This window comes from Equus caballus, chromosome 29 (genome assembly GCF_041296265.1).
Source record: "Equus caballus isolate H_3958 breed thoroughbred chromosome 29, TB-T2T, whole genome shotgun sequence".
In the NCBI taxonomy this organism is placed as follows: Eukaryota; Metazoa; Chordata; class Mammalia; order Perissodactyla; family Equidae; genus Equus; species Equus caballus.
Genome location: NC_091712.1, coordinates 32,004,342 through 32,017,547, shown reverse-complemented (window position 1 = coordinate 32,017,547; position 13,206 = coordinate 32,004,342). Strand labels below are relative to the sequence as shown.

The 13,206-nt window shown below is 43.1% G+C and overlaps 1 protein-coding gene across 16 annotated transcripts in view; it reads right to left on the bottom strand.

Moving 5' to 3' along the window:
• The window catches only part of FRMD4A (FERM domain containing 4A), a 589,108-nt gene that overhangs the window by 534,496 nt on the left and 41,406 nt on the right, over window positions 1-13,206 (bottom strand). The window lies entirely within an intron of this gene.

The following is a 13,206-nucleotide window of genomic DNA, read 5'->3' as shown; positions in this document are numbered from 1 at the left end:
AGAGAAGAAGCAAGAAAAAAACGCATGGAGCTCAAAGGTGTATCTTCATATACCATCTCAGTTAATCCTTATAATATCGCTGGGAATTAGGTGTTATTAATCCATTGTAAAGATGGGAGACTAGAGGCTCAGTTTGTAACTTGCCCAGTGTCAAGTGATAAAGGAAAGATGCTATGGCTTGAGCTCAGCTCTCCCAAATTTCAAGGCCCTCCTCTTACTCATAAGTCATTCAGGGTAGCCTCTCTGACCAAAACATCTTTGATATCCAAAATGGGCTACTCTCTTCATTTTCTTTCAGTGCCTACAATTCAGCCAATTAAGAATACATTTAAGTTGACAAATAACCTCTTTTAGAATTCTAAATACTCTAGGTTAAATATTTATAAATCATGTACATATTAGCATAAATAAATACAAGCAGATTTTCAGATTTAGATTTGAGTCCTGGCTCTTTCACCTACTAGCTGTGTATTCTGCACAATGTCACTTAGCTTTGTGGAGACTCAAATGCCTTCTTACAACATAAATAGACACCTACGACCTAGCCTAGACACTTAATCACTATGTAGGATTATTTTATAGGAAATAATGCATTCTGGCTTCTAAATAACTGATTTACAAATGTTAGAATACAACTTAATATTAAACAGAGGATACCCATATTTTAAGGATCTAATTTGGGTTTAGTCATTTATTAGTGAGATAATCTGTCTGGGTTTCATAATTTGTAAAATGATACTTCCTCCATCCATGTTGTCACGGTTCTGATTTGCATATCAAATGAGGTAACACATCAAAGTGCTTTGGAAAATGATCAGCATGTTGCCATTATTACTATTACTGTTACTTAGATGTGTGTGTGTGCTTTTCAACTAAAAACAAAAAAATTACAATGTTTTATATATATATATGTTTGTTTTGATTCGTTTTGTTTTTTGCTTCAAGTCTAAAACACAACTATCAACTCATGGCATAGCTATAAACTAAGAAACAATGATGCTTTTCAATAAAAATGTCATACAGTGAAGGGCAGCTTCTCCCAACGTTTTAGACCACTTGTACTCCAATAATACACATGATGGATCATTGAACATGATTTCTTTTTGTAGATGTCTTCATCTAATCATTGAACACCTTGGCCTCTCTTCATTGATAATGCTTCAGCTCTAGATCTATTTATTTTCTGCAAATAGGTCTAAACATTGCAAATGCAAGATATTGTAAGACTCCCTCAATTCATTTATTTTTTCATTCATCTTCATAAAAAAATATAGCAATGAAATTGCTATAATTCTTCATGTGCTACCTATCTGCCAGGTACACCAGCAAACTAGTGAAGATTAACTAAGATTTGGAGAAAGCCATTTAAAATCTGAAATATTTGATGCATTACGAAATCTACACAATATCCCTATGGGAATGCAAAGCTTGGTGGCTCTTCATTTGCAATGCATGCACATGCATGAGACAGTCAGAGGCAATGTTCTACGCAAGCTAAGCCAAGAGCCAATGGAAGCACGTCAGCATTTCCTGCGACATCAAATCATCTGGGAGCCAAGGGTAATTTTTCAGTTTCTACACATTTTGTGCTTATCCTCAGTTTATAAATGCTCCAAAGAAATAGCAATTGCTTTTAAAAATAGCTCCATATTTCAAGCAACCATTGAGTAGTGATTGTCCACTAAGCACATCCCTTGGGATAAAAGCCAAGGTCAGGCAGCCAGTGACAAAACCATCTGAGATTTGGGTAAAGGAATTAGGGGCAGGAGAGGGGGAACCTCGGATAGACTTGTTTCTCTTCCTGTTCAGATGGTTGCATTCTGAGCCGTGAGGTTATACTACAATAGCTCTGTGGATGCCATTGGTTGTACAAGGCCATGGGATGGGATAAGGGACGGATGTGGCCACTATCACTAACACCCCTCTATTCATAAGCTCGACAAAGGATATGCTTGAAATGGCACCCACATCATAGGCTAGTTGGATTAGAGACTGGCTGCTTTATGAGCAGCCTTAAAAATCTCCCATGGTTGTATTGGTTTCCTATTGTTGCTCTACAAATTACCACAAACTCAGTGGCTGAAACAACCCAAATTTATTATCTCACTGTTTTGTAGGTCAGAAGTCTGACATGGGTCTCATGGGGCTAAAATCTGAGTGTGACAGGGCTGTGTTCCTTTCTGCAGGCTCTAGGGGGAAATCTTTTTCCTCGCCTTTCCTGGCTTCTAGGGGCTGCTGGCATTCCTTGGCTTACAGCCCCTTCCTCCGCCTTCAAAGCCAGCAAAGAAGCATCTCCCTGACCTACTTCTGTTGTCACATCTCTTTCTCTGACCCCAGCTGGAAAAAGCTCTCTGCTTCGAAGGATTCATGCTAGTAGACTGGCTCCAACTGGATAACCCAGGATATTCTCCCCATCTCAAGGTCCTTAACCTTTATCACATTTGCAAAGTCCCTCTTGCCAGGTAAGGAAACATATTCACGGGTTCTGGGCATCAGGATGAGGACATCTTTGGGGGGCTATTAACCTGCCTACCAAAATGGTCCATGATCTGAAGGTTCCCAAATCCTTTATCCATCCATCCCCTTTAATGGAAAACCCCTCCCACGCCCTGGAGAAGCAATTTGCCTCCTGCACATCAACCCTGAGAACTATTATCATTATTAATCATTTACATAACAAATTCTCGAAGCATTCTCCTGATGGATGCCGTGATGACAACTGTTAGAATATAGCTACGCTCTATTACAACCTTCTTCTTTATTTGTAAGAAGAACATCTTCTCACAATTGGGTTTGAGATACCTTTGCATTAAATCATTGTTTTATTTAATGATCAGCATCTGTAAAAATTTTAAGCTGACTGAGAGGGCAGTGGGGCCTTTTCCTAACGTTCTCTAACATTATCTGCATTTTTTTTTTAAAGATTTTCTTTTTCTTTTTTTCTCCCCAAAGCCCCCTGGTACATAGTTGTGTATTTTTAGTTATGGGTCCTTCTAGTTGAGGCATGTGGGACGCCGCCTCAGCATGGCCTGATGAGCGGTGCCATGTCCGCTCCCAGGATTCAATCCGGCAAAACCGTGGTCTACCAAAGTGGAGTGTGCGAACTTAACCAGTTGGCCATGGGGCCAGCCCCATGATCTGCATTTTTAAAAACATATTTTATAAGCGGTTAGCTGGGGTAAAATTAACCTGTCCTGTTCTGGAAACTGCAGAGTGGCCAATGTCACTGCATTTCTAAGGTCTTATCAGTGGAACTATTATGGCTATTACTTAATGATGAGCTTAATTAGTACCTTTATAATTAGTTTTAAATATATTAATTAATAATTCAATTTATTTGTTCCTCTACCCAACCACCTTGACAGAAAAATCATAAAGAGACCTATTATATCGATCAGGTTACCTTAGGCTATGCTGCAGCTACATACAAATCATGATATCTCAAAAAAAATCTAATAAAAGCTTTTTTCTCCTCATGCAAAGCCCAGTGCATTTCAGGTAACCTTACCCCATCTGGTAGCTGTGCCATGAGGAAGGTGTGGTTGCGAAGGTTGCTGTAGGTAGGAGGAGAGAGATGGAGAAAGCATACCAGCTCTTAAATGCCTCAGCTAGAGACACAGGTCACTCCCGCTCCCAGGCCATTGGCCAGAAATAGTCACGTGACCATAACTTGACTTCAGAGGATGCTGGGAAGTAGAGGGAAGTGCCTGTGACTGGTGAGGGTTAACTCTCTTTGCCCCTCTGTCACCTTCATCCCTTTCATTAATTTCCTTTGCCTTCTTATTGTGAAAGAAGAGCAAATAAAAATAGAAATTAAAATCATCTCTAGTTAAAGCAACCGAGCCACCCTCTATTCTAACACCTCCACTAGTGTTTGGCCATTTTGTAGCTCTGGAATTTTCTGCAGATGGGTCATTTTCTCTAAGACAGAGTCCCTCAAGTTTTCCTGAAACAACTATTTTCCTCTAAAGCCATGGCAAGTTCAGTGACTGACACTTTGGAGCCACCTCGTCTGTCTTTCCCTGAATGATTTCCCTTTAGGATGGTCAATAGTGTTGACTCACTCAAGGCTCACACGTCACAAAGGGACCTGAGTGCCACTTTCTCAGACACGTTTGAAGTTAATATTTTAATCAATTTAATTTGCAAATATTTTACTCAAATAGACATCTTAGTCTCTGAAATACCTTCCTGTTGCTTTCAAAATGGATCTCTCCTGGGGGCAATTCTGTCACCTTAGAGAGCTATGGGGATTTGAAATTACACAGTCAGATGGAGAAATGCCAGTTCTCCGGGTTAGAGATTCTCCGTTATTCTGTTGATCTATTTCAAGCATTCAATCTTTATCTCTTAATCATAACATTTGCTTCCTACAAAATTCAACAAAATTATTTTTGCGAATGAAATATTAAAATAGGTGATATAAAATGTATGAGCTCACATAAACTCGTCTTATTATTTTTTTTTAAAGATTGGCCCTGAGCTAACATCTGTTGCCAATCTTCTTTTTTTTTCTTCGTCTTCTTCTTCTCCTCAAAGCCCCCCACTATGTAGTTGTATATTCTCATTGTAGTTCCCTCTAGTTCTGCTATATGGGACGCCACCTCAGCATGGCTTGATGAACGATGCCATGTCCGCGCCCAGGATCTGAACCAGCAAAACCCTGGGCTGCTGAAGCAGAGCGTGCAAACTTAACCACTCGGCCACAGAGCTGGCCCCGTGACGTTTTTTTATTTTGAATGAATGAAATTAGAAGTCTTCCCTGCTCACCTTTTCAAATTAAAATAGAGCCTGGATTCAATGTAGAAGTGAATTCTAATCTTTTCATAGACCTTTTCAGATCCAAACACTAGTCACAGATGTGGCAAGAGTCATGGTGGACCTTGGAGACCTAATCTCCATATATCTTCAGCTTGGGCCTCTGGGTGGTCAGAGTTGACTCCAGGCCTTATTTGTAGCAGGGATCCAGGTCCTCTGCATATGCGGAGATGGGGATTTTGGGTCCTTTGATAAAATCTCCGGATATCAAGATGCAGACTGTCTCATAGAGAAGTTGAGATTTATTCAGTCAGCCAATAAACACTGTAGGGCCCTTCCCAGTGCCCTTACACTGTGCTGGAATCTGTTGTACAACAATGAACGAGAGAGACAGCGTCTCTGACCTTTCGAGGTTGGAGGTTGATGAGAATGATGCACAGGGAGACGGCAAAGGGAAGAAACAAACTCCAATAACATAATCATGAGTAATGCTAATTGCCATGGAGAAAATCAACAGGATGCTAAGGCAGAGAAAACCAAAAGGAAGTGCTGTGAATAAATGGGGAGCGGCTCCAGAAATGGGGTGTGGGCAGAGGGCTGGTATCCTGCTCTAGGCACAATGTCGGGGGGAAGTGCCAGACAGACCCTCAGCTCAAGCCCAGAGCAACCTTACATGTGAGAAGTGAATTGATTTTACAGATAAGGAAACTGAAGCACAGAGACGTGAAGTAACTTGGCTCAGGTCACACAGTGGTAGAGCCAAGCCTGTCACCCAGACTGTCCAGGGCCCACACTCTTAACCACTCTGCTATTTCGATTTAAGAGAGGTAAGGACCACTGTGGGGAGAGGAGAGGCTGTGGGAGATCCAGAAGATTGGAGAAGGGAGAAAGGAGCACTCAGCCAGCCACCTGGGAGGCCCTTAGAGGTGCCACCACGATGTGGCTTCAGCCGAAAGATTCTGACTGTAAACAGGACCCTTCACATTTATCTGCATGGGTGTAAAACCAAGGGCTGAACCTCGACCAGGGGTGCTGACGGAAGGAGACAGAGAAAGGAAGGGATGAAGGACAGGGATCTGCTTCCACATATTAGAAATCCAGTAATTAATGCATACATCAGTCAATGTGTATATTTCAAGTGTTTCCTGTCCAGCCCAACCCCACATCACTGGAGCACCTGGCGATCCCCTGGACTGGCCAACCAGGCAGGCCAGGCTGCACCAAGGCTGTTCCCAGGAGTCATCTGACTCCTCCTTATCCAGGGCTCCTCCCTTCTCCCGTTTCGATTTGGCACCTGCATCCCATTTTGGTTCTTCCTCCTGCCCCTCTGCCCTTGGCATTGGAATTTCAGTTTCCAGGTTGACACCTGTCTCTCCCTCAAGTTTTGATCTCGGACCATTCTAGAAGATCTTCCCTGTTTCCCATAGTCTCTGGTAGGACACTTCTTGTGCTGGTCAACCCTTTAAAACCCAAACTCTGACTCCAGCTGCTGGCTGGTGCTGGGTGGTCTCCATGAGGGGAGGGTCTGACTTCCTGGGTGCCAGGCTCCCTGCCCCCTCCTGGGCACATGGAGACCATAAAGGAAACCTCTCATGGATCACTGAACTCCCAGGACTTACAATCAGGTCCTAGCACCCGGACCAACTGGAAAACAGCTAATAGTGATTGCCAAAGTCTCAGCCTCTCCCAATAAGACCAAAGATAACAAAATCTACTTAAATTTTATGAGTAAAGTATCAAAAATGCACAATATTATATGGCGTAGATGGACAATATACATCGGGAAGTGCATACGGCAATATTGCCTTTCTTTTTAGCCAAAATATTCAAACAGAACTTGTATTTCCAGAAACAGCCACATGATTGGTGGCCATTTGAATATGTTGAGCCTATGCAAAGATGTCAGGCAATGCCAAGAAGGGGAATATAGAAACGAAAAACAAAAAAAACCCTCCAAGAGCAGAGAATCAGGCCAATTTACACTTTCGGAGGATATTTAAGTTGTTTCAGTGTTTTGAGGTTTTTGCCTTTTCTTACGTACACCCAGATTGCCATTAGATGAGAAAGTTGGTTAAATGCAAATATCTCTGTAATTGAGTAAAATGTTAAGACTTTTCCATCAAAAGTCCATCCCTGGCCTTTAAAAACACAGAATGGCAGAGTGCATCGGGGACCTAGGCTCTGACCTTGACCCTGGCGGCATTTGACTTTGGCCAGGTCACATGACCTCTAGTGGATATTGCTTTCCCATCAGAAAACAGTATTTTATATTAGTTAACCTGTAAGGATGCTTTCAGCTCTAAAACTCCCGCCTTGGCGTCGTGACTACTAAACACTGCTGAGACACTGGCCATCAGAGGGCATTGTGAGCTTCTGAGAGCTGGAGAAGAACAGCTGAGAAGTTAAATGTGAGCAGCATCACAATCTGAGTTTGTCTCAACTTGGACACCTCCTCTAGGAGCCTTCCCAGGACCCCACAAAAAGTCTCTTGGCATGAACCTCGCTGCCCTCTTTTGCTTTCCTCCTCACCTCTTGGGAAATCTATTCAGGGGAAATGCTCCTCTCTGAATCTCTTAATGAGAAGGCCCCAGTCTTCGGGCGTTTCAGCTCAGGAACTCCTTGTCTTCATTTTCAAGGTCCTATTTGCCACTTTGGCCCTTTGCCTCTGGCTTCCATTCCTGCCCAGGAACGTTCAGAGTCGTATAAACTCGTGTGAGGAAAATTGGCCCCTGTATCACGGGTCCCCACAGGCAGGAGGAAGAGGCGAGAATCCTCCCATCGCCGGAGCCAGAGAGGGCTTTATTCTCTTTCTGTTTGTGTGTCTGCATCTCCATGGGTTTAAGCCTCCGCCTTCTCTTCTGACAGGATCAGCAGTGTGTCTGCCCCCTCCATTGTTCCCATCCCACAGCTCCCACATTTGCAGGGGGTGTCGCAGGCACAGTGCCCTGCCTGTCCCAACCAGAGGAGATTCTGAGGAGAAGCCCTGTCGTCAGGGAGGAGGATCTGAATCTGAATCTGAGCACCAGGAAGGATGGAGAAACCAGGTTTTGAGACTGAGAGAACCATCTCAGCAAAGAAGGAGGCAAGCCCTCCCCACACACTGTCACTATTCCTTCCATCTGGTCTTCCTTTCTGGCCTCTCCTCCCCACATGCCAAGTTGACCACTGAGCTGGGTTGAGTCATAAGCTCTTTGCCTGCCAGGGAAGGGGGCCCCAGCCCAGCAGAGCCCAGCAACAGAGGAGCTCAGGCTTTCTCTGACTTCTCAAGGTCATTTCCTCTCAATGGCCTGAGCTCCGCGCTATGAACACCTTAGCTTGGTTATAAACACAGCAGTTTAAATTCCACACCGAGGGAACCTATCATGACTTGCCACCCTTTTGAATGGTGCCCAATTACCCCAGCACATCTTCCTCAGCTAACACTTGACCTGTCCACCAACCCAGACCCCCGGCAACATGGCCATCCACCATCAGGTCCATCGTTTTTTCTGATATTCTAACTTCAGGGACCTCTTTGACAGCCTGGGGCCCTACATTTCAAATCAATTAGGAGGCTCCAAGAGTTTGAAATTGGGGCTCCCCTGAGCAGAGGTCTACTCTGCTGGGTTCCCATTCTCAGGTCACTCAGTAACTGAGATTAAAAGCAGTCCTTGCATGAAACTCCATTTGCAGGGACTTAACAAATGAGGGCTAAACAACTTATTTCTAGATTTCCTTTTGCACTCTACCCCTGTTCCTCTAATTTATAAATCACTTCCATCATCAAGATTTCATTTTTTCACACCACACTACTATCGCCAACATCCAGGTGGGTCTACCTGGGTCTTCATGTTCCCCTGCGGGCCATGGAGGCTAAGGCTCTGAATACAGCTTTAAATCAATTAGTAATTTTTTCCCCAATATTTTGAAAACACTTATCTAAGGTCAGTATCATTCAGCAGGAAATTTCGGCAATCTCCCCACATTCATGGAAGTCTACATTTTAGCCACTCCTCTAAACAGCTTCCAAGACATTTATTCTTACAACCTTTTGCTGAAATAATTAAGGAGGATCAGACTCCATTTTCTTAGAAAAGGAAATGAAGACCCAAAAAGTGGCACATGTGGAGAGGTTGCATGGATAAGATGGGGAAAAGCATCCTGTGTGGCCCCACCCGCCCCTGCCGGAATTTGAATGGAGCTGAGCGTGCGTTTTCCAGCTGACCATGCAAAATAGGCCATGCAGTCTCTCCAGCTCCTGGAGCTTCGTGCCTGGTCAAATGAAGCAATCAATTCCATCTCATCTGACAAATGTTAAAAGGACACCGGCAGCTAGGAGAGCAGGGGAGCAATCTTTATTTTCTGCTTTTTTGCCTTTCATTTTATGTTCTCAGGATGAAATGAATGGATTTCTTTTTCCCAGTTACTCACAGCTGTGCTGCTGTAACTCTCCCTCTCCTTTCAGGACGTTGGTTTCTTTGGTGCATCAGCTGGGGGTGGCCTGGGCATCTAGCAGGGTCCGAGCCATTTCAGTGTCTATGGAGGGTCTGGCCTAGGCTGCATGGCAGCACACCTGCTGGCATAGCTCTGTGGGTGTTTAGAAAGCATGGGGGAGAGTCAATCCAAACTCACTGTCAAAGTAAACTATTTCCCTAAGGAAGCGGGATTTTTCAACTTTTATAAAACTCAGGCAAAGAATGAATTTACTACTTATAATATTCTTTCTTCACCCTTCTTTCAAGAGAAACAGTTACTCATCTAATCAGATCATTGTGATTTAGAATCACAGAACCAGGATGTTCCAAACTCGGAGTAGAAGCTTAGACAGAGATGTGGTATTGATGATAATAATGGGTGCTTACTATATGCTGGAATTTTCATGTGTTATCTCATTTAATCCTCACAACAACCCTATGAGAGAGTGTCTATTATTTTCCCCATCAAGAAACTTAAGGCCAAAGATGAAGTAACTTGCTCCAGGTGACAGTCTTCCAATCTCGGTCTGTCTGACTCAAGCCCACATTCATAAAGACTACACACTTGCCATCTAGGGCATGTCCTAAAATTACCAATGAGGAAACTGACATCCAGAGAGGTGCCATTGTTCGATATCACCATGTTAATTGGTGGGAGAGTCATTTGGCCACCCCAGGGCTCCTGACAACTCTTTGCCTACGTTGAGTAGAATTTGACCCACCCAGGGCATAATGGGTCATTTACTTTTGAAGGACAATACTGCCTGGCGTTGGGGAGCACAATGTGGTGGAGGATGGGAGCAGGAGCAGATGTGTGGAGCAGATAGGAGCAGGGAGGGGGCTGCCCACCTCCTTGTAATCTCAACTTGAAAGAAAAGCATTGTGGCGATCCCCCTTCTGCTGGGTTGGCTTTATTCCATCCTGACCTTGACCACACATGTTATGAAATTCCTTATCTCTCAGACATACCAAGGTCAAACCCACCATGGAAGTGATTTGTATGTATAAACAACAAATCTGAATTTACGCAAGTCAATTTTTAAAATTAAATACAATAATCATTTCCAAACAGATTCCATTGACTAATATATCTAGTTTTAGCTATGAAAATAAGGGACTGGATCCATTCTCTCCTTCTGTCCTGTCGAATTTTGCTCCCAAAGAGGTATTTCAAATTATGTAGGCCTATATATCGAGACTCTGAAAGCCCCTAGGTATGGGAATCTTGAAAAAGCTTACAGGCAATTCTCATGCCTCACTTGAGAACCACTGAGACAGAAATTGGAAGTTTTTGGCTTCTTCTGATAACCAAGTCCAATCTACTCTGTTTTTAAAATTGTTCTTATGAGCTAAACTGTGTTCCCCTCCAATTCATATGTTGGAGTCCTACCCCTAGTACCTCAGAATGTGACTCTATTTGGAGATAGGGTCTTTAAAGAGGTCATTAAGTTAAAATGAGGTCACTAGAGTGGCCCTCTTCCACTATGGCTGATGTCCTTTTAAGAAGAGGAGATTTGGACTGAGGCACAGAGGGAAACCCATGTGAAGACACAGGGGGAAGATGGCCGTCTACAAGCCAGGAGAGAGGGCTTAGAAGAAACCAACTCTGCCAACACTTCGATCTTGGATTTCTAGCCTCTAAGCCTGTGAGAAAATGAAGTTCTGTTCTTTAAGTACCACTCAGTCTGTGGGTCTTTGTTACAGCAACTGCAATACAACTGTGGTAAAATATACATAACATAAAACTTACCATTTTGATCATTTTTAAGTGCACGGTTCAATGGCATTAAGTACATTCACATTGTTGTACAACCATCACTGTCATCTGTTTCCAGGACTTCTTCATCTTCCACAAACGAAATTCTGTCCCCATGAAACACTAACTCCACATTCTAATCTACTCTTAACCACACACAGTGCAACTGTCTGTCTCTTTCGAGCCGGCACCACCTCTTCTCACTTGATTCCAGACATGGTAAACTCATACAGGAACATGTAGGAACAAACTAGTCAATAAATTAAAGAAAATATATGTGAGGATATTTACTAGGGGCTGGCAAGTGTCCTTTTTAAAGGTGTTGGGGCTTGATCCAGACTCTGATCCCAAGAAGCTTACGGCCCGCTAAGTCAACTCTCCAGCTTGCAGACAAGATAAACTAGCAAATGTGATTCATCCATCCTTCCAGAAGGCTCTGTCGTCTCCAGGCAAGCACTCTAATGAAACGTGTAAGCGCCTTTCCTTCAGCCATAAGGAAGCCACAACAGCTCAGCAGATTAAGGAAAGGTAGGAGAGATGGAGAAGCTAATACATTCTAATACAGCCCCATCACAGGAGTTCCTCTTTAGTTACGCCCAATGTCAAATGGAGTTAAATAGCGCTAACCACAGTATAAGAAAGTGTGGGAAGCTTCCAGAACAAAATGCAGAAATCAAGTGTATAAAGAAACTGAGAATCAGCAGAGCTCAGACTCCAGGTCACATACAAACTTTGTAACTAGAAAGATGCAGGTTCGATGAGAACACATCTGAAAAGGGAGATGTACGAGTTGGCTCATTGTTTGAGCAATCATTCAGCAAGGGTGAGAATTTGAAATCAAGGTCCTCCAAGCAAAACTTTATATACATGACCTGCTCCCTTCTGCCTACTGCTCTCAGAGAGATCTTATTACATGGGCTGGCGGGTCCTCCCCTCCCTCCCTTCCTTAGACTGTAGAGCCTGAAGACACTGTTTAAGCCTAAGCTACAACCAGAAAAAGTGGTTTCTTGTGGTTTGACATAACATCAGAGAGCGTCCCTCCAGAAAGGACTGTGTAAGCTAAAGTCCAAATAACTTTGCCACGGGACACTTAGAGTTGTGTCTTCAAAGAACATCAGTGTCCCTTGTGAGTTCCAGGCATGAGCCTGAGGCACAACCTCGCAAATTTGGAAGGATTATCAAACGGCAGTGTCAGCAGAGAACAGCCCTTCTTAGCCGTCACTCACAAGCTTCTCCTCCGACCAGAGTTCTCAGCTGCATCTCAGCCCCAGAGCAGATTCCCCGTAGGAGCTGACTTTGACTCAGCAAGGTTTCAAGGCTCGAATGGCTTCAAATTGGAATTACCTCTGCCAAATTCTGCAATCGTTAAAGCAGCCAAGTTCAAATTGGCAACGGCCGAAAAGTTAATCGTTGAAAAGAAATAAGGTTAAACATAAAAGAAATAACACACCTAATTATGGACTTATAGTATCTCTTTGCCCTATTTATCCCCATATCCATGGTAAAGCCGGAAAAGACTGAGAAATAAAAAAGAGAAAAAAAGAACCAACCAGATAGACTAGAAAAAAAACCTAAGAATGGAAGATTTCTGGCTTGGTCCCACGTATTATATTCAAGACTCTTGGGTATTTATTTTCTCTGTGTCCACACACAGTCACTCACCACCTCCCAATTACAAGGATTCCTTCGATTGTGTGTAATGTTGACTTTTCTTTATTTATGTATAATACATGCTGTTTCAACAACTTTGTTTATTTTACAAATCGGCCTTGTGGGTCATTGAATCTGAGCTCTAATTATCTAATTTTGAAACACGCAAGTACGTGCTTGGAATCAGATAGAAGAGTGATCAACTCTGGGCAAGTTTCTTCACCTCTGTAGTAATAAACAAAAATGGCGATACTTCACTGAGCACTTATCTGGGCCAAAGGCTGAACACAGATCATCTCGATTGGTCCTTCGACAACCCTTTGATAAGTATGATTATTACTCCCAACTCGCTGATGAGGAAGCTGGTATCTGGAGGGCTAAGGTAACCGACTGACAGTCAAAGAAATAGCTAGTAAGTAAGGAGTTGTTATCTAAACGCAAACAGTCCAACTACGTTATTTTACCTCTTGAGTCTCAATTATCTTGCTATGAGCAAAAATACTCCACTCATAGGAATCTTGCAAAATTTAAATGAGATTACATATGTAACCAGTACCACAGAGGCTGACACAAAGGAGGTACTCAACA